Source organism: Tamandua tetradactyla, chromosome 8, assembly GCF_023851605.1.
Source record: "Tamandua tetradactyla isolate mTamTet1 chromosome 8, mTamTet1.pri, whole genome shotgun sequence".
Taxonomy (NCBI): domain Eukaryota; kingdom Metazoa; phylum Chordata; class Mammalia; order Pilosa; family Myrmecophagidae; genus Tamandua; species Tamandua tetradactyla.
In genome coordinates, this window is record NC_135334.1 from 116,610,329 (window position 1) to 116,629,713 (window position 19,385).

General features: G+C 37.0%; 1 long non-coding RNA gene across 2 annotated transcripts in view; it reads right to left on the reverse strand.

Annotated features, from left to right (window-relative positions):
* LOC143643755 (uncharacterized) overlaps positions 1–19,385 on the reverse strand; it is a 153,819-nt gene that overhangs the window by 130,460 nt on the left and 3,974 nt on the right. For both annotated transcript variants that reach the window (XR_013156374.1, XR_013156375.1), the window contains exon 2: positions 694–819. This is a non-coding gene — a long non-coding RNA (uncharacterized LOC143643755). The remainder of the gene's footprint in view (positions 1–693; positions 820–19,385) is intronic.

The window sequence follows — 19,385 nt, forward strand, 5'->3', positions numbered from 1 at the left end:
TGATAATCAAATGAAAAGGGAAAGCATGGATCCGATTAACCTGCATGAACTAACGCGGTCAACACATTAATATTCTTATTTTTACTTTAGTGACTCTCTCGCCAAGCTCGTATCTGTGGCTGGTTTAGAAGAAAGTAGCCTATAGAATGCATTTTGTTTTTTTTTACTTGATGTTTCAAAGAAGGTTCTATATTTAGGGACCATAGAACAATTGTCTTTGAGTCCTTTAACACATCTTGAAAAGAAAAGCAAAATAGACCAATTATTAATTACACAAATGTTTCACACCAAATACAGATATTCTATAGATATTACACTATAATATATTATGCTCTACATATATTACCTGTCATTGACATTGTTTTAGTTTTTATAATATAATTAATACTATGTATTTGCTATTATCTTCTGTGGAGGGAGGTTAACCTAGCCTCACCCCCACCCAAAGGCCCAGCTGTCCCATAAAATTGGAACTTGCTTCAGTGCTTCCTCGTTCCCCCCATCCCTAACCCCCTGCTCTGTTGAAGAGAAAACCATTCCCCATAGGCTGGCTATTCATTTATGTTACTGTTAAGATGGTGAATGTCTGTGCTAGTCAGCAGAGCCTGGGCCATTTAAGCATCAATCAGCAACTTGGATCTCACATTTTAAAACATCAAATGTTTATTTCTGTGTCATTTGATGTGACTATACCAGATCCTCTGTTAGCTCTGCTCCATCTCCCACACTCAGGGATCCAGACTCATCTGCTTGCCTCCAGCTCTCTGGTGGAAGGTAAGGAGTCTTCCTTTAATCTTCACTTTTCTCACATGCCATGAGCTGAAATAAATCACATGGTCATATTTAATTCCAAGGGAGCAGAAAAGTGTGATCCTACCATGTGCCTGAAAGCAAAATGAGATATATTGGGTGGGCGTTCCTGATGACAACCACAGTGTAATTTGCATTGGCCCATGAGTTTTACTGGGAAAGTCTAATGTGTTAGAGTTTGCTCCTCTCCTTCATATAGGAAGTGCACCTAGACCATTCCCACCTTCGTAAGAAGACACCTGGGGTTGTCTACCTGCTCTGCCTTTGCCCATGGGAGCAGTTCAATACAGGAGAAAAAGGGCTCAAGAATAAAGCCCTATTATCTAATTAAGCTTATTAAATAATAAAGCATATGCATCAATCCCTATCTAATTCCAAAGACTATTTCTCCATTTGTAAATCTGAAGGCACGGAGAATAATGGCTAATAAATGGGATCTCTCAGAAAATCCCAACATTTAAGGACATAACATCATTCCACGGTACTTTTATCAAAATTTCATAACCCAATCTTAATGACAAGGTATCCTGGTTTGAAGCTGTTATGAACCCCAGAAAAGTCATGTTCTTTTAATTCATTCTTGTGGGGGCAGACCCATTGAGGGTGGGACCTTTTCATTAGGTTGTTTCCATGGAGATGTGACCCACCCAGTTCAAGGTGGATATTAATTCCCTTATTGGAGTCCTCTTTGAAGAGCATAAAGACAGCAAACAGAGAAGACAGATACAGAGCGATGAAACCAAGTGAAGGATACAGAGAGAGAAATGCCCTGTTAGGAGATGCTAAGAGAAGACCCACAGGACACAGAGAGCTCAGAGAGGTGTCCCAGAGAAGCAAGCAAAGACACACAGAATCTAAAAGCAACAAAACCAGGGATCAAAGGACCAACAGACATCTTCTTCATGTGACAGAGGAACCCTGGATTTGATCAGCCTTTCTTCAGTGAAGTTATCCTCTTATTATGCCTTAATTTTGGCATTTCCAAGGCCTTAGAGTTGTAATTTGTAACTTAATAAATCCCCATTGTTGAAAGGCAACCCATTTCTGTTGTATTGCATTCTAGCAGCTTTAGCAAATCAAAACACAGGGAAATATCAGACAGACCCAAATTTAGGCCTTTTTACGAAATTACTAACCAGTCAAAAGCATAGAGGTACTAAAGACAAAGAAAAACTGAGGAACTCTCTCAAATTAAAAGAGACGAATGCAACATGAAAACTAAATGGAATTTGTGATCCCAGACTGGATCCTCATCAAAAAAAAAAAGTCAATTACTGAGACAATCATCAAAATTTGAAATAGTATTGCTGAAATGGTAATTTCCTAGTTTTTATCACTGTGTATAAAATTTATCATTGGGAAAGATGGTAAAGGATATAAGGGAATTCTCTGCTCTATTTTCATGGCCTTTGTATAAAATTATTTCAAAATGAAAAGTTAAAGAATAAACAATGTACAAATTTAAAAAGATAGTGCAGCAATTTTGAGAAGAAAAATCTTAGAAACCACTGTCCCATTTTCTTCATTTATTCCAAGTATTCTAAGTACTAACCATTCCCATGCTAGCAAATCAAAACCCTAAGCATATTATATAGTTATAACCAGTGGATTATCCCAGTTTCTTTTCTGTTTTCTAAGCATTTGCCTAGAAATTGACCACATTTCTGAAGCTTCTACTTAGACCAAGACATATGTACTAGAACTAATTTATTTTCTTTGCACCCAAAGAAAAATGCATGTTGTTTTATCACACTGCAATGGCACTATTGAATCTAAAATTGCAATTTTGCTTTTGTGAACCCTCCAAAATTATAATTATTAAAGATCATGAGGTTATTGAATTACTGCATTTATAAATATTTGTTCTGAATCCAGTGGCAATTTCTATATTGGAAATGACCACTTTTCTTATAAAAGTCAATAGTTAGAGAACCAGTAATGTAGTGAGTGAGCTTATCCGGACATTCCTGCCATCAAAAGAAGCTACAAGGTTGAAATGGCCTTTTTACAGAAAAGAATGCTTTACAGTTTCACCTTTCCCACTGCATTTCGCTACTTATACAACCTAGCTATGATCCTTCCTTCTCCCTTACTCATCACTGTCCAAAAGAAACTTCCCCCTTAGTCAAATGCAGGAACTTCCACTACTATTTCCTCACTATATCCAATAATCATTAGCCTTAGAGCTTTCAATATCTCTTCCCTGTAAGTTTACTTTTTACCTGACTTCTTATTGCCTATAGGGTATGAGTCCACACCCCCACAACCCACCGCACATGGACGCCCACCACATGCTCATAAATTGTCCATAATGCACGTGTCATTATGTCATTCCCTTCCTTTAAAGAGAAACAAACAAGATGTTTCCAACTTTTTACATAAAGGAAAAAATTCCAATTTATTAATATAGATTTCAAATCTCTGCACAACTTGCTCTGCACTCTTTCCAGCCTCCTGTTTCATCATTTCTCACAATGAATCCAACTTTTACTTGCCATTGTTGTCAAAATGGCACTACACTGGGACACCTCTGCCTGGTACTGATCCCCAGATTTCATCCGTAGTGCTGATCCCCAAATCTCATCCACATCGTGGCACCAATTACTACCATGAGGCTGAAGGTTTGCATATCCTTATCTATAGGCCAGTCCTTCCTTTTGAGCTCCAGTCCCACATTTTCAGATATTCAATGGTCATCTTCAGTTTGAGGTCAGCCAGTATTTGAAATCTTAACAGACCCCATATGAGTTTGCCACTTCGACTATCACACAAACCCATACCTCTCGCTTTGTTCTCTAACTCAGTGAATTGAACGACATTGTGTTCATTAACCCAGGCCAGATAGCTAGGTTTCATTCTTTATTTTTCTTCCTCTTCTCCACATAAAATATATGCAATAAACTGCCTAATAATTACATTGATTAACTAATAATCTTGTAAACCCATCCACATTTTCCCAATCTCATTTTAATATCCTGATGTCCCCTCAGCTAGATTATCATAAGAGTCTCCCAACACAAAGTGCAACATCTAGCCTTATGCCAGACATTTTTATCAGCAGGCAAGGTGATAGAGAATGTCCCTATTCTGATATCAAACATATCCCAACTCAACCAGATACAAACCTAAACTAGGAATCAATTGATCAAAAAGTGAGAAGCAAGCAGCTGAAGCCAGTCAAATGCCAGAACTTATATAAAGAGCCTTGACAACTGAGCTTCTTAAAGAAATTTCTATCTACATCTCTATTACAACTAAAGCAGTCTCTCAAGGTAGTAGACTAAAGCTGCACAGTGTGAATCATGCAATAGGATGAGTAAAATCTTACAATCACTAAAATAATATAATGAAAATCAGTAGTTAATAAGTCTATTGAAAATAAGAATTCCACTGTCATTTTTTTTGTTCTAAGCTTTTCTTCCTAAGGCTTTGTATTTAAATAGTATAACACTGTTTAGATCTTTTAAGAAATCAATACTTCCATTCATGAGCACAGAGGGGAAGAATCTTTTCCATTTCTTCAATTTCCTATCACTTTGTAACTATCAGCATGTTTTGCTGTCCACGTCTTGTTCTTTAACGCCATGATACCTGAAAGCAGGTATCCTGTGTCATGTGAAAAAAAAAAAAAAAGAAAAGAAATGGTCACCTGTATTGGACATTGCCAGGAAAGATTACTTTTTTGAGAAGGGCTTTTCCAGAAGACAAAAACGATTGACCTGCAGTGGACTTCCTAGAAAATGGCATGCACTCTACAGAACTGCAGATAAACAATACCTGGTGATAAAACAGGTTAGGTCCAGGAGAGTGGACTATCAGACTGGGAAAACATACCACACTAATCAATGTATATTTCTGCTCCCCACTTTGTAAGACCTCCTTATGTGAAATGAAACTTAACGTCAGCCAATCAGAACCTTTTCTCATTTGCTTCCACATTTGTCCTACCTGAGCTTCCCTTTTCCAATCCCTTGGAGGAGCTCCCTTCTTTCTTGAATGGGGTGCTATCTGACTCATGAATTGTTCAATGAAGCTGTGAGATACTAAATTGCATGAAAATTTTCTCTTTTAACACGTCTTTCTTTTTCCTTTTTCTGCATTTCCAAGCACTGTGCCTAGCACACAATGAACAATCAATCCTTGATGAATTGAATTGCTGAATTTATCCAAGCAAAATTTTGTACTTTAAAAGCTCATTCTTCCTGCAAGCTTACCATCCTAAAGAGAAACAGTTTTCTTGCTGGGGTACTCAAGCTTGGCTGTACAATTTAAACTATCTGGAAAGGAGTTTGAAAAGAGGCCCAGACCCTTCTCTATAGGAACTGACCAGGGCAGGTACTTCAGGCATGGAGGAATTGGTAAAATCAGGTCACCTGTGTGGAATCACAGCCCCGCCCTTGTCCCTTAGCAACATCTCATGTGTATTAGTTTGCAAGCTTCTGGAATGTGATATATCAGAAATGGAATGGCTTTTAAAAGAGGAATTCAATAAGTTGCAAGTTTACAGCTCTAAGGAAGTGAATATGTCCAAATTAAGGCACCCACGAGAGGTTACCTTCACTCAAGAAAGGCCAATGTGTCTGGAACACCGCTGTCAGCTGGGAAGTCCTGTGGCTGGAATCTGCTGGTCGCCTGCTCCTGGGCTCCATTGCATTCAGCTTGTTCTTGTGGGGATCCTGCACTTTGCTTCTCCAGGGCTGGCTTTAATCTCTTGGGTTCCCTTGGCTCTCTCCAGGTTCTGGCTTGCTGAACATCTTATGGCTATGTCTGCCAGGCTCCAAATACATCCAAACATCTGTGCCTCCGTTCTCCATGTGTCCGCACCTGTGTCAGCTCTTCTGTGATGTTTTTGCGGCTCTCTCCAAAATGTTTCCCCTTTTAAAGGATTCCAGTAAACTAATCAAGACCTGCCTTGAACGGGTGGGGTCACATCTCCATCTAATCTAAAGGTCACACCCACAATTGGGCATGTCACATCTCCATGGCGATAATCTAATCAGCAGTAACCCAAAATGACGTCCTGAAACATATAACAAGATGGATGAAACTTGAGGACATAAAGCTGAATGAAATAAGCCAACAAAGGAATAGATAGTGTATGATTTCACTTTTATGACCATTGTAAAGGTAAAATGAGAGGCTTGTAATACAGAATATAGGGAACTTAGAGATACATAGAAGCTAGAGATGGGTGAACAGTTAGCTAGTGAGGTTGAACTCAAATGGAAGGGAATAGATAGAAGTGAAGGCAGTTCACTAGTGGGTCTATAAATAATATTACCATACTGAAGATGAATATGATTGAAAGGCATGGTATAGACCTATGTGTTCCACTGATGAACATTTTGTAAATAAGTTCTTGCATGAACTACTGCAATGTTATGAATCTTGTACAAAGAGTGTATAAGTTCAGGGTAGAGGAGAAAACTGCTATTGCATGCTATGGGATATGTTCAACAGGAAACATCAACAGTATCACAGCCACAGCAGAGGTAAACAGTGGGAGGAGGGGTAAGAGATAAGGGGCGGTTTACATTTCCTATTTGGTGAGGGTGTGTTTATGGGTTATCTTTCTCTTGGGAACAATTTAATTATCTAAAATTGAGAGTGTTTATGGACTGTGAACTTGATGCCTAGTGAATGCAGGTGGCTGAAGGATGCACTGACTGAGAAGTAGATTGGTGAATGATGGTGCATACATATGATCAAATGTTGTGCTGCTACAAAAGGAATGAAGTTGTGAGGCGTGCAGCATTGTGAATGAACCTGTGGGACATTTGGTGAGGCAAAATAAGCCAGAAACAGAAGAGCAATTATTGTATGGTTTCCTTTAGAAAATGATTATAAAACAGGGACCTAGAGTGTAAGCTCCTTTAGCAGTCACATTTAGTCTGGAGTGGTGGTTATTATTTCTGGACTTTGAGGGGCTGTGTTATATATGCATAACCTGGTATTTAGAGATAAGAATGATGCCGACCAGGTCAGGGTAAAGGTAATTCAGATCATCAGGGTAAGGAAGACATTTTCTATATTTTAGAACCTCCCCTATTCTTTGAGACCAAAGGAAGAAAGGTTTGCTTTGTCTAGAAGCTAAATTTTCTGTAGCACAAAATCTAACTCAACCTGTCTGGATAGCTCATTTAAACAATTGAAACACAGGGAGCCCAGAATAAGAATGAGGGCCTTTAATCCTGTATAGCTTAATACAATGCCTGGATACAACCTAGAATATATTAAGTAGATAATCAAAAGGTATTGGCAAATTCCCTTGAGGGATGGGAGAAAAAATATGGAACTATTGAATTTTAACACTGGGTAAGCCCCTGACACTGTGTCAAACATTAGGGACACTCAAATCAATAGGCCAAGCCCTTGATCCTGAAGCTTGCTCTTGGGAAGCTTATGTATGTTAGCAGAGAAGCTTAGTGTAGCTTTGGTATGCCTACGAGTTACTTCTGGAAGATCTCTTGTTGCTCAGGTGTGGCCTCAGTGTCTCTAAGCCCAACTCTGCAAGTGAAATCAATGCCCCCCCACACACACACATAAGACAATGACATCCGGGGGTGAAAGTCTCCCTGGTGATGTGGGAGATGACTCCCAGGGATGAGTCTGGCCCTGGTACCGTGGGATCAACAATGTCATCCTGATCAAAATGGGGAAAAGAAGTGTAACACATGAGGTATCAGTGGCTGAGAGAGTTCAAATAGAGTCTAGAGGCTACTCTGGAGGTCACTCTTAAGCATGCTTCAGTTAAACATTGCTACGTATCATAACTAGCCAAATCCCAACCAAAACCATTCCAGCCAAATCCTAAAGAACACCTAGGGCAATATATAAGATTCCACAAAGGTTCCATATACTAGGGTAACTTTCCAGAAACCTACAAAATCCAGATAGGTCCCTGGACCAGATGAGTCCTGAAACCTAGAAGGGCCCAGCCTCTCCACAACATTAGGAACAACAGCAAGTTCCATTTCCCCATCCCACATTATCGACAGCCCTTCCAACATGAAAATGTTAGAACGGGCCTGGCCCAAACACCTCTGAAGAGTGGGAGAAAGTTTAAAGGTGATGGTGGAGCTATACAGAAAATGTAGGGTTTAACAAATGAGTATGAGTGCTGAATCATTGTATTGATGCTTCTTTTGGTCTCCAGTACCTTAGAGCAGCTAGAAATAAAAACCTAAAATTGTGGAATTGTAACCCATATCAAACTCTGAAATCTGTTGTACAACTAATGTGGCACTGTGCTTTGAAATTGATTGCTTTTTTGTATATACGTTATTTTTCACACACACACAAAAAAGTCGATGTGATGATAACAAAATATTTATTCCTTCTAGCCTCCAATGTTCTGGAGCAGCTAGAAGGAAAAACTTGAGATGATGGCACGGTAGCCCATGACAAACCCTGGGATCTGTCCTGTAACTACCTGTTGAAGAGTGCTTTGAAAACTAGTGTTTTTTTTTCTTTCTTTGCTTTGCATATATGTTATATCATACAATAAAAAAAGTTAATAAATAAATAAATAAAATGAATCACTGAAAATAATAAAAGTAATAAGGGCTAGGCATATTTGATGTGTTTTTAGCTTTGGAAAAACAAATAGGACATGTACCCCTTAGTTCACAGTCTAATTACCCAGGACCCCACGATTTTTCTACCAAACAGCCCTGAGCATATTTAAGGCTGACTGTAGCATGTCCTGAGGTATGAGGGATGGCCAAGGTTCATGTGGCAGAGAAGAGAAGCTGATTGGCTCAGATATTGAGCTGGATGGAAAAGAGGAAGCCAAAAGAGAAGGGACATGGGGCTTGAGCATGGCTATTTCTGAGACAACACACTCTGGGAGACAAAGAAAGCTGAAGTCCCACCTGGCCTTGCAGGCTGTAATAAAAGTATTGTTGTCAATGTGGCAGGCTAAAATATATTTTATTAAATATATTTTATTAACAGTTTATTAGCTTAATTTATAGCTTTTAACGACTTAAACATGTGGTATGTGATGGTCCATTATACTCCTACCTTGAGCCTCACAAATGTTGGTGGGGGTCGGGGGGAAGCTGTCTGCAAATAAGCATGTATTTGGTGTTTGATTTAAGGAAGAAATCATAATTTAACTCAGATATGCCTCATAAATAGAATTTATAGGTATTATAATTATAATAATGGTTAACCTACCTACTTCAAAAAAGGATTTGAAGTGATCTACATTAAGATCATAGAAAATCAGACAATTAAAGTAGGAAAAAAACATTTCAACCACAAAAGCAAAGGGGCAAAATAATATGAAAGTGGAGGCTGATAGATTTTATGCATAGCAATAAAGGACACACACAGTTGAACAGACTGCTCTGTTCATACTGAGAATCTGGAAAGTGCTTAACTGTAGGTCCTACAGCTTTTGTAGTCCAGAGAACAATATTAAGGGGAAATTCTTCTGCATGAATACTATACAGAATACAGTGGTGAAGCATCCTCTATGGTTTCATTAGCATTACTGAGCACACAATACTTCCCCCCTAAATTTTGTCAAGAACAAAATGAAGAGCCAGCCACAGAGCAGTGCTCTCGGCTAGACCCAATGCTTGGGGAGAAGGCTTCTCTGCTTCTTAAAATCAGCTTTCATACAACACCCACATGTGGAAATAAGCAAAGCTAGAATCTCAACCACAAAATGGAAACGCACTTTTCATCTCTAGAGGCAGTTAAAAAATAAATTCCCATCATTGCACATAGCGTATTGCTGAAATGATCTTTAACAATTGGCATGAAAACAAACAATATAACTGTATTATTAAAGTTACTTATCCTATCTTGGTAAAAATTAAAACGTCTGTGTTTGAGAATTCTGACAAGTATTTTCTCTATTGATGATCAGTTCTGGTGGAGTTGAGTAGTAAGGTACAGAGCATGCTCAAACATTTATGTATTCATCCATTAAATATTCTTTGAGTGAGTGTCGCAGAAAACAAGGAGCTAAGTAAATAATAGTAAATACTTCGTCACGGTCATCCCCACAGTTTGGAACTTATAATATAATGAGACACATACTTTTTTCTTTAAAGGACTGTATAGTAAATATCTTAAGCATTGTGGACCAAGAGCCAAAATCAAGGTTTTGAAGTAAGTACTTAGATGAGAGAAAAAACAAATTTCCCCAAATTTTGCATTGACCTGGGCCATATGAAAGCAGGTGGGGTGCAGCTGAATTTGGCTCTTGGCTCTACTTTATTGATCCCTGATGTCATGTATGAATAATCAACCTTCACTAGTAATTCTGGGTTTTGTGCACATTAACAGAATTTATCAAGATATTTTTAGACATTCGTTTATTTACTCATCGTAATATTGAAGGAGTATGATCCAATCTGGAGAACAGAAAACTAGGATATACCTTAGAAATGTTCTGATTGACACACTACTGACACTAAGGACGTAAGCACAGTGCTGTGCAGGCTTTCGTGGGTTTTTGAGCAGTGGGATGGGAAGGGCATAATCTTTTATTACTCTGCAGCATTATTCATCCATCCATCTCTCCATCTATGTGTCCATCCGTCTACTCTTCCATATTTATTGAAAGCCTATGATATATTTAGTATTGATGATTAGACATGTACCTAAGCCACATGGAGCAAAGTGCCTAGTGGCTTAATAATGAGTCCCTCTCTCTTCTGGAGAGTGGAGTACAAGCTTTTCTTAAGAAAGGGTTTGAGAAAATAAAAAGAGCACTGGCGTTTGGGAAATCATTTGTATCTCACTGGATGTGCTTATTTACTCAGAAGCCGCTGTCTCACCTCACCCCCCATACCCAATCCTGCCCTGACAGACACAAAAATTCTGAAAAAAAAAATCACTGTCTGTGTCATTAGCACCAATTTCTATCATTGAATTTAATCTCGTTCTACTCAGAATGATTTAAAAATATTCATTTATATTCAACTTAAATCAAGCACTTCCCTGAAGTGAATCTGTGACTACTTTGGTCCCAACTGACTTTTAGGGGCTTTTGCTGAAGGCTTTCCTATGTTAGTACAACGAAAAATGGCTCTTGCGCTGACTGGAGAAAAACAATTTGGAAACTTTTTCTATTTCAAAATGCATAAGAAAAACAGAAGAAGCTTTCCTATGTTAGTACAATGAAAAATGGCTCTTGCACTGACTGGAGAAAAACAATTTGGAAATTTTTTCTATTTCAAAATGCATAAGAAAAACAAAAGAAATAAAAACCAAAAAAAAAAAGCATAAGAAAAGCCATATGAAAGTTGTTCAGATGCCATCCTGACCAAAAAGGGGAAAAGAAGTGTAACTAATGAAATATCAGTGGCAGAGAGAGTTCAAATAGAGTCGAGAGGCTACTCTGGAGGTCACTCTTAAGCATGCTTCAGTCAGACATTGCTACCTATCGTAACTTTCCAAAACCATTCCTGTTAATCTTAACGAATATCTAGGGTATTACATAAGAGTCTACAAAGGTTCCATGCACTAGGGTAACTTTCCAAAAACCTACAACCTCTAGATGGGTCCCTGGACCAGGTAAGTCCTGAAATGCAGAGCGGCCAGCCTCTCCAGAACATTAACTAGGTCCACCCCCCATTCCGTATTATCAATAGCCCCTTCCAACATGAAAAAGTTATCATGGGCATGACCCAAATGCCCCTAAAGAGTGGGAGAAAGATCAGAGATGATGGTGGCATTATACAGAGGAGGTAGCATTTAAAAACTGAGTATGATTGCTGAATCATTGTATTAATATCTCTTTCAGTCTCCAGTACCTTAGAGCAGCTAGAAGTAAAAACCTAAAATGGTGGAATTGTAATCCAAACCAAATTTTGAAATCTGTTCTACAACTAATTATTGTGATGTGCTTTGAAATTTATTGCTCTTTAGTACATGTGCTGTTTTCAAAAAAATAGAGAAAAAATTTTTCTTTTCTAGCCACCACTGCTTTGGAGCAGCTAGAAAGAAAAACTCAAAATAGTGGAATGGTAACCCATAACGAACTCTGAAATATGTTCTGTATCTACTTATTTAAAAATCATTGTTTTTTTCCTTTTCTTTTCTTTGTATATATGTTTTTTTAACAATAAGAAAATGTTTAAAAAAAAGACGCATCATTGAAAAAAATATTTCAAGTCTAGAACAATGTAAAAGTATCAATCAGCAAAATAAGTGCAGAAGGTTGCAAAATGTTTCACTCGTGCTCTTTTTCCTTGAATAAAACTGTCTATGTGTCAAGAAAACAAAAAGCAAGAACCTGGAATATTGAATCTTACTGGATATTCATTTTATTCTGCTATATTATCCTGTACGATTCTGAAAAAGAAAACAATAGGCATAAAGGAAATTCCTTTCTATTTTCTGATGGACTGTATTTTTGGTACTCATTACCTCAGTTAAAGTGTATATCTATATTAATTTAGAATTCTATTTAATTTGTATTATAGTACTATATTTCATACTAGATTAATATGCATATTTAAAGATATGATCAGAAGTATACTTAACTATACATTTGATTTTCATTTGTAATTTTCCCTTCTGTGTTATAAATGTCAGAACTAGCAATATTGCATGCAGGTAAAAAAAAGTCTCATTCATAATTTAAAGAAAAAGTTGTTCAGTAATAAAACCAATCTTTTTTGCTTGTTAAGTGCCCAATCTGATGAAAAATGCATTGTAAACATCACCTCATTTAAATCTTCCCAACCATTTTATGAGGCAGTAATAGTTTTTATTCCCATTTTACATTTGAAAAAGCTGAGGCTCCGGGGCTTGTTTCTTCTTTTCTAGTGAGTAAAGAAGGCGAGATTTAAAGGGGCATCCTAAAACCAAGGCTCTGACTTCTAACTACCTCACCATACAGCTGTTTGCTTAGGTGGTGTTTCAGGAAATATTTTTTCCTCTGAAGGAAACAGGAAATAATATCACTTCAGAGCAGTAGCTTAAGGAAACTTAGCAAATGGAAAGATAAACGCCAGATTTTGAATGGTGGTTGCCCGGAAGAGATGAGTAATGGTAAATGTCATCTTTACATATCTTTGTGTTGCATTGGTACTTCTATTACAATGGTATTGATAATTTTTGAATTTAAATAATAAAGAAAAAATAGAAAAGAAGGACATAGAGAAGGAGGGGAAAAGGGAAGGCAGGAAGGGAAAAGGGATGAAGCCTGTTAGAATTTTCAACATGGATAATGAAAGACATTTTGGAAAAAAAACAATATTTTGAAAAGATATCTATGGATTAAACTGAATGAGTGAATTGACTTTAAGGTTTTTAGCTCAAGTTTCTAATGGCAAAATAAAACAAAAATAGGGCGGTGTCGGGCTGGGTCTCGAAGGGTTGGGAGCCTTTAGTCAGAGTAACTGGAGGGCAAAGTGAGCATTTCAGCAGAAGGGACAACTTCACTTCACCACTCAGTTCCCGATTTCATCCATCCATTCACTCATTCAATGTATGGTAGAGATCTGTGACGTGCCATGTACCACGCTCGCCAATAGAATAGAGACAAAGGGCATTTCCTAACCTCAAATTGATCCCCCAAGAGTATTTCCTGCCTGCAGGATTGAGAGGATTGAAATAAACTATTAAAATATGCTATGGTAAGTGCTAAACCAGAGATTCTTAAGCTTTTTGAGTTTTTCTTTCATGGCTAAGGACCTTTCCTCAAAACAATGTCATGAAATGCATGAATTAAACTATATAGGATTTCAAAGGATACCAAATATATTAAATTACAGTTTTCATAGTAGTTTTAGTTATGACAGTAATGTATGTCCTTCTTTAGTACCAAATTAAATAATTATATCTAGTGGTGAGTCCAATAACTACTGTAATTTAGGAGTGGTGAGAGTAAATTGTATTTCATGAGATCAGTGACATTTGTAACATGATGTGAAATATTTGTTATTTCCATTGGTATAGATCTTAGCTGAAACTAATGCTATTGTGCTTTACTATCCACTTTCAAATTAAAGAAAATAAATGTAGCCGTTCAGTTTTGATTTAGGTATTAGTGCAAATAACGATGCAATCTGCCCCCCTTCTCCTTCTACCTGCAAAATAAATTAGTGAGGTGTTGAGATTCATTTAACCACTTTTGTGACAGAATAAAAATATTTGGGGGAGCTCTTATTTTTTTTCTCTGGCCTATGATCACCTTAAGATATTATTCAGACCCTAGTTTCCACTAGAAATATGCCGAAGCCCAGTCACAAGATTAGACCGTATTTCTAAAGCTGCAGGTAGAATTCCTCACTCTGCTTATCGCCTCTGCCCCAGGAGACAGATAGGATAGGAGGAACCTCGGACTGGTTATCTACAAAATTCAACTTCTTTCCTTCAGTGAAAGCTATATCTTTCCTAATCCAGAAAAGCCATACTTTTTTATGACTGTCTGGTTCTTAAGATGTTCAGTAATAGGAAATCAGAATTTTCCTCATTCTTACATCCCAGATCCCATCTACACTCACAGTCTGAAGGGCATTAAGTACTCGTAGCCTCAAGAATTATGAAGGCCAAGCCTTGATTCTTGAAGACAATTATATAATGATATAGTTTTTACAATGTGACCATGTGATTGCAAAATCCCTATGGCTGATGCTCCTTTTATCCAGGGTATGGACAGATGAGTAAAAAAGTAAGGACAAAAAATAAATGAATAACAGGGGAGGGGGGGAACAAGGGGTAAAAAAAAATGAGTCGATTGAAATACTGGTGGCCAATAAGAGGGAAGGGTAAGAGGAATGGATGTATGTTTTTCTTTTTTGTTTCTTTTTCTGGAGTGACGCAAATTTTCTAAAGATGATCATGACGATAAAACCATAACTATATGGTGATATTGTAAGCCATTGATTGGATACTTTTGATGGACGTATGTGTGTGAAGATATCTCAATAAAAATTTTTTTTAAAGAATTATGAGGGTTCATTCAAACCCATTTCTGTGATAACGGCATGACTGACAAGTTATTACTATGCTTTGTAAAAGTAGGCAGCTTATATTTATGTTCATTTATAGTTGTTAAGTGATCAGCAAGTGTTGAGTGAATGTGAAATCAACTGGCAAATGGTATACCACAAACCTGTACGGTATCATGATTAATCTGGGAGGCATATTCTAGACATCTGCTTGGAGGCAGTGTTAGACACTAAATTTTCATGCCTTGTTTTGTACTTCAAGTCCATTCCACCTTCCATCAGAAACTTTCTTCATAGCTTCTACTATGTCTGTTGGATTTGTCATTTCGTAGTATCTACCCACAGTCACTAGGACAGTTAGACTCTACTGTACATTAGTATCACATGGGGCCTTTAAAAATATATATGGACCACACTGACTCTACCCCAGACCAATTCAGTCAGAATCTCTGAGGTATGCATGGGAATTGGATATCGCTCTTTTTTAAAAACCTCCAAGTCATTGCTAGATGTAGAGTCACAATCAAGAAGAAAGTCCTAAGATATGTAAATGGGAAGCAGACCTTCTAAGGATGTAATCTTATGGTGAAATAGTTTGCATAGGAGCTTTTCTTATCTATTCCCTTGGATTACTAGGCAAAGGAAAATTTCCTTATTGCTCATTATTCTAAATGGAGATTTGGAACTTGTTCAAAAGCACTTGGAAGATAATTGGAAAATTAAAATATATGTCAAGTCAGAATTCTCAAAATATTAGATATTAGTCTTAGTGAATTTTGGGCACATTTCATCTGGCTTGCCAACTTTCAAATCCCCTGCAATTATTATCTAAAATGTACTTGAAACTAGTGTAATTTATTCTTTTATCTTCTCTTTCATGTAACTATAGATGGAAGTAGAACACAATGCAATTGTGTTATTTCAGACAATAAAACAAATCATCTACCACAGAGACGTAATCAAGCCATTTAAATTTGTCATGGTTGCTTGAACACCTGCCTTTTTTATTTTTAGGGCCTGACTATATTCCCCTGATAATTCAACTTGGAAAAAAAATCATCAACACAGCAAAATAAATATTTATTTAGGAAAACAGCATTTAACTGAAGGATTTAATCAACATATAAGCTCAGCATAAGACAGTGTGAAAGTTTCTTGTGAACACATCCTTACATTTAAGAGGCATTAGCTTTATTTCTTTCTCTAGGAAAGGAAAGCCTTCTTATGCAGAACTCTGAATATTTTTCTTTTGACAATGAAATTTTTGTTAATTTGTTCTGATGCACTAAAAAATATTAAAGACAATAATGAATTCTGCAACCAAGGAAGAACTAAAGGCAATATTTTAAGTCATGGGGGAGTGTCCGATGTGAAATTTCACTTATTCATAAACAGCATGGTCTTTCAACCTACAATGTACCGATGTACCAATGGGAAGGGAGTTTTAGAGACTGCAGATTCCGAACATCAAAGTCCCACTATTACTAATCATTGACTGCCACATAAATGATTGCTCATGATTACAGAGACAAATTAATTTGCATATTCTATGGAGTGATTAACAAACTTTTTCCATAAAGGGCCAGATGGCAAATATTTTAGGCTTCTCAAGGCATAATGTCTCAGTTATAACTACATGATTCTGCCATTGCAGCCTGAAAGCAATTGTGGACAATCCCTGATGGGTGTGTCTATTCCAATGAAACTTTATGAAATCATTTGGCCAGCAGGTAGTTTGCCGCCCCTGCTCAACACCAATTGTGATCGAGGAAAAACTTTTGATTCAGCACAAACTTTTTTTTTTTTTTAAGTGAACTTCTGTCTCCTGGAACCACATATATGATCCGGAGATTGATTCTATGCAGTTTACGGGATTTCCATGTATCTGCTGCACCTGGTCAGCTTGATAGGAGATTTCCGGTAGTGTATATTACAAAAGTCATGGGCGCAGAATCATGCCAAAAAGAAGCCTGCCATGGGTGCTCAGTGTTCAGTGGTGGAATGCTCACCTGCCATGCAGGAGGTCTGGGTGGACTCTCCGCTATACAACATGCACCCCCCCACGCCCCCACTCCCCAAAGGAAAGGAAGACCGATAGAAAGGAGACCAAATTTGAAATGATTCTCAGGATTTAAAGCTCTGACTTCTCAAAAAAGGTGTTTCAGAGCAAAGCTGAGTCAAGAGTAGGAAGAATATATGGGAGAAAATATCTGAAAGCTAAGTTTAAGTGAGAGATTGAAGGTGTGCAACAAAAGTAACTGAGCTTTGCATAAAGTTTCCTTTAAATGCACTGTTACGATTCTAGGGTACTTAGTTACTGGTATGTGCATTTTACTCTAAATCCCATTGCGTCATCTAGGGTCACCCCTTTGTGTTTTTAGATAAGGTAATCAAGTTTTCCATTTCTCAAGGTCTCCAAACTCTAAAGGAAAACAAAGCAAACTTAAAACTATATGAACTGGGACATAATAGATGTTTTCTAAAAGCCTCCAAATTGAAAACACACTGCTTTGCAGAAATATGATTAAAGCCACAAGGTGAAGTCCCCACAGGCCATATTAACACAGCTGCTTGGTAAAATAGTCATTACAAATATTGAGAACATTGAAGGACTTGGTATTAACTTCCCAGGAGTTAAACTCTGCTTCTTAATGTTTATTCCTTTTGCATCCTTAATGGATTTCTCCAAGGTCAAACTTATAAGGTCTCTGTCTTAGATCCCAGGAAGGCTTCTGTACCTCTAAATCACATCAAGACACATAAATAGTTTAAGACCAGAAATTTTGCATGTGATAAACCTCTGTGAGATATGTTCTATTTTATGGACCTATGAGAGGCTTAGTGAAATTAAATGATAGATTTATCGGCTGTTTTCTTCAGCTCCTTCTCTGAACAACTAGTTTATCAAGCACATTATAATAAAGGGATCTTTTCCTATAAATTGAAGTACCCCAACCAAAACCATTCCTGCCAATCCCAAAGAATAACTAGAGCATTATATAAGATTCTACAAGTTTCTATGCACTAGGGCAATTTTCCAAAACCTACAACCTACAGATAGGTCCCTGGACCAGATAAGTCCTGAAATGCAGAGCAGCCAACCTCTCCAGAACATCATCTAGTTCCATCCCCCTATCCCATATTATCGACAGCTCCTTTCAACAGGTAAAAGTTAGAAAGGGCATAGCCCAAATACCCCTAAAGGTAGGGAGAAAGAACAAAAGTGATGGTGGAGTTATACAGAGAAGGTCGGGTTTAACAAATGAATATGAGTGCTGAATCATTATAGTGATATTGTTTTTAGCCTCCAGTACCTTAGAGCATTTAAAAATAAAAATCTAAAATTGTGGAATTGTAACCCATATCAAACTCTGGAATCTGTTCTACAACTAATTGTTATGACATACTTTAAAATTTATTGCTTTTTTGTGTATATGTTATTTGAAGAGAAGAAGGAGATAAGAGCAAAGATAGGATTTAACAAATGGTTATGAGAGCTGAATCATTATATTGCTATTTCTGTTGGTCTCCAGTGTCATGGAGCAAGTAGAAGAAAAAAGGAAAATTGTGGAATTGTAACCCATGCCAAACTTTAAAATCTGTTGTATAACTACTTGTTAAAATGTACTTGGAAATTTATTACTTTTTGGCATGTATGTTATATTTCACAATTTAAAAAAAAGTTATAAATGAATATAAACTAATAAAGTGAAATGTAATAGGAAGAAAAATCAACTAAAAAAAGGTAAAGTAGTAGAGAGTTCCTTTTTTTAATTTTTTTTTTAAGAAGGGCTTCATGAGAAGAGAAATAAATCAAGACTGCAATTCTGGTCCTAATTATTCTTATCTGGGGGACAATCTTCAAATGTATCCCTTCCTTTCTCAAAAGAACACGGTACTTAGTTTAATACTGGTGACAATCAGATAAGTTGAAGAATGAAGAATCAAATTCATGGACCTAAAAGAGGTCTAAGCCACAAATTCAATAAATGGTAGCTACAATAATTTTATTAAGTTTGTAATTAATACTGATTGTTTTTATCAATAGTACAGATGCACAAATGACACGTCAGGAAATAACTATCTCCCAGAAGGAAAATAAATATGGAGGAAATACACTGGAAGATGAAGTAGTTTTAAAGTTCTTAACATTATATCTTCAATATTTTGAGTCTGTCAGAATCAAGCGGAAAAATTAATGAAGAAAAAGCACAAAACCTGCCACCTCTTATCCTGTAGCTTTAAGCTATGTAACTGTTAGAACAGAAAAACTTTGTTCTCTTGCACCCTCATTAAAATTCTTGAAGAAACTTTTATCAGTGAGTAGCAAAAGAAAAGAGAATGTAAATATGAAAAAGAATCAAATGGATTCACACTTACCCACCACACCACATCCCCCCCCACACATACACACACTCATACAAACATTATAATCGTGCATTTTAAAAGAAGTCAAAACTTTTTTTGAATGGAAATTTTGAATCCCTCCTCCCCCCAAAATTACTGAGTGACTACTAAAATGAAAATATTTGACATTAAAAGACTAATTGGAAATGAGAAGATGCAACAGTTTGATGATATTCTACCACTTTTCTTTATTGCTGTCAATATTCCTCATGACTGGAACGGAATGGAAAATGGGCAAATCTGATA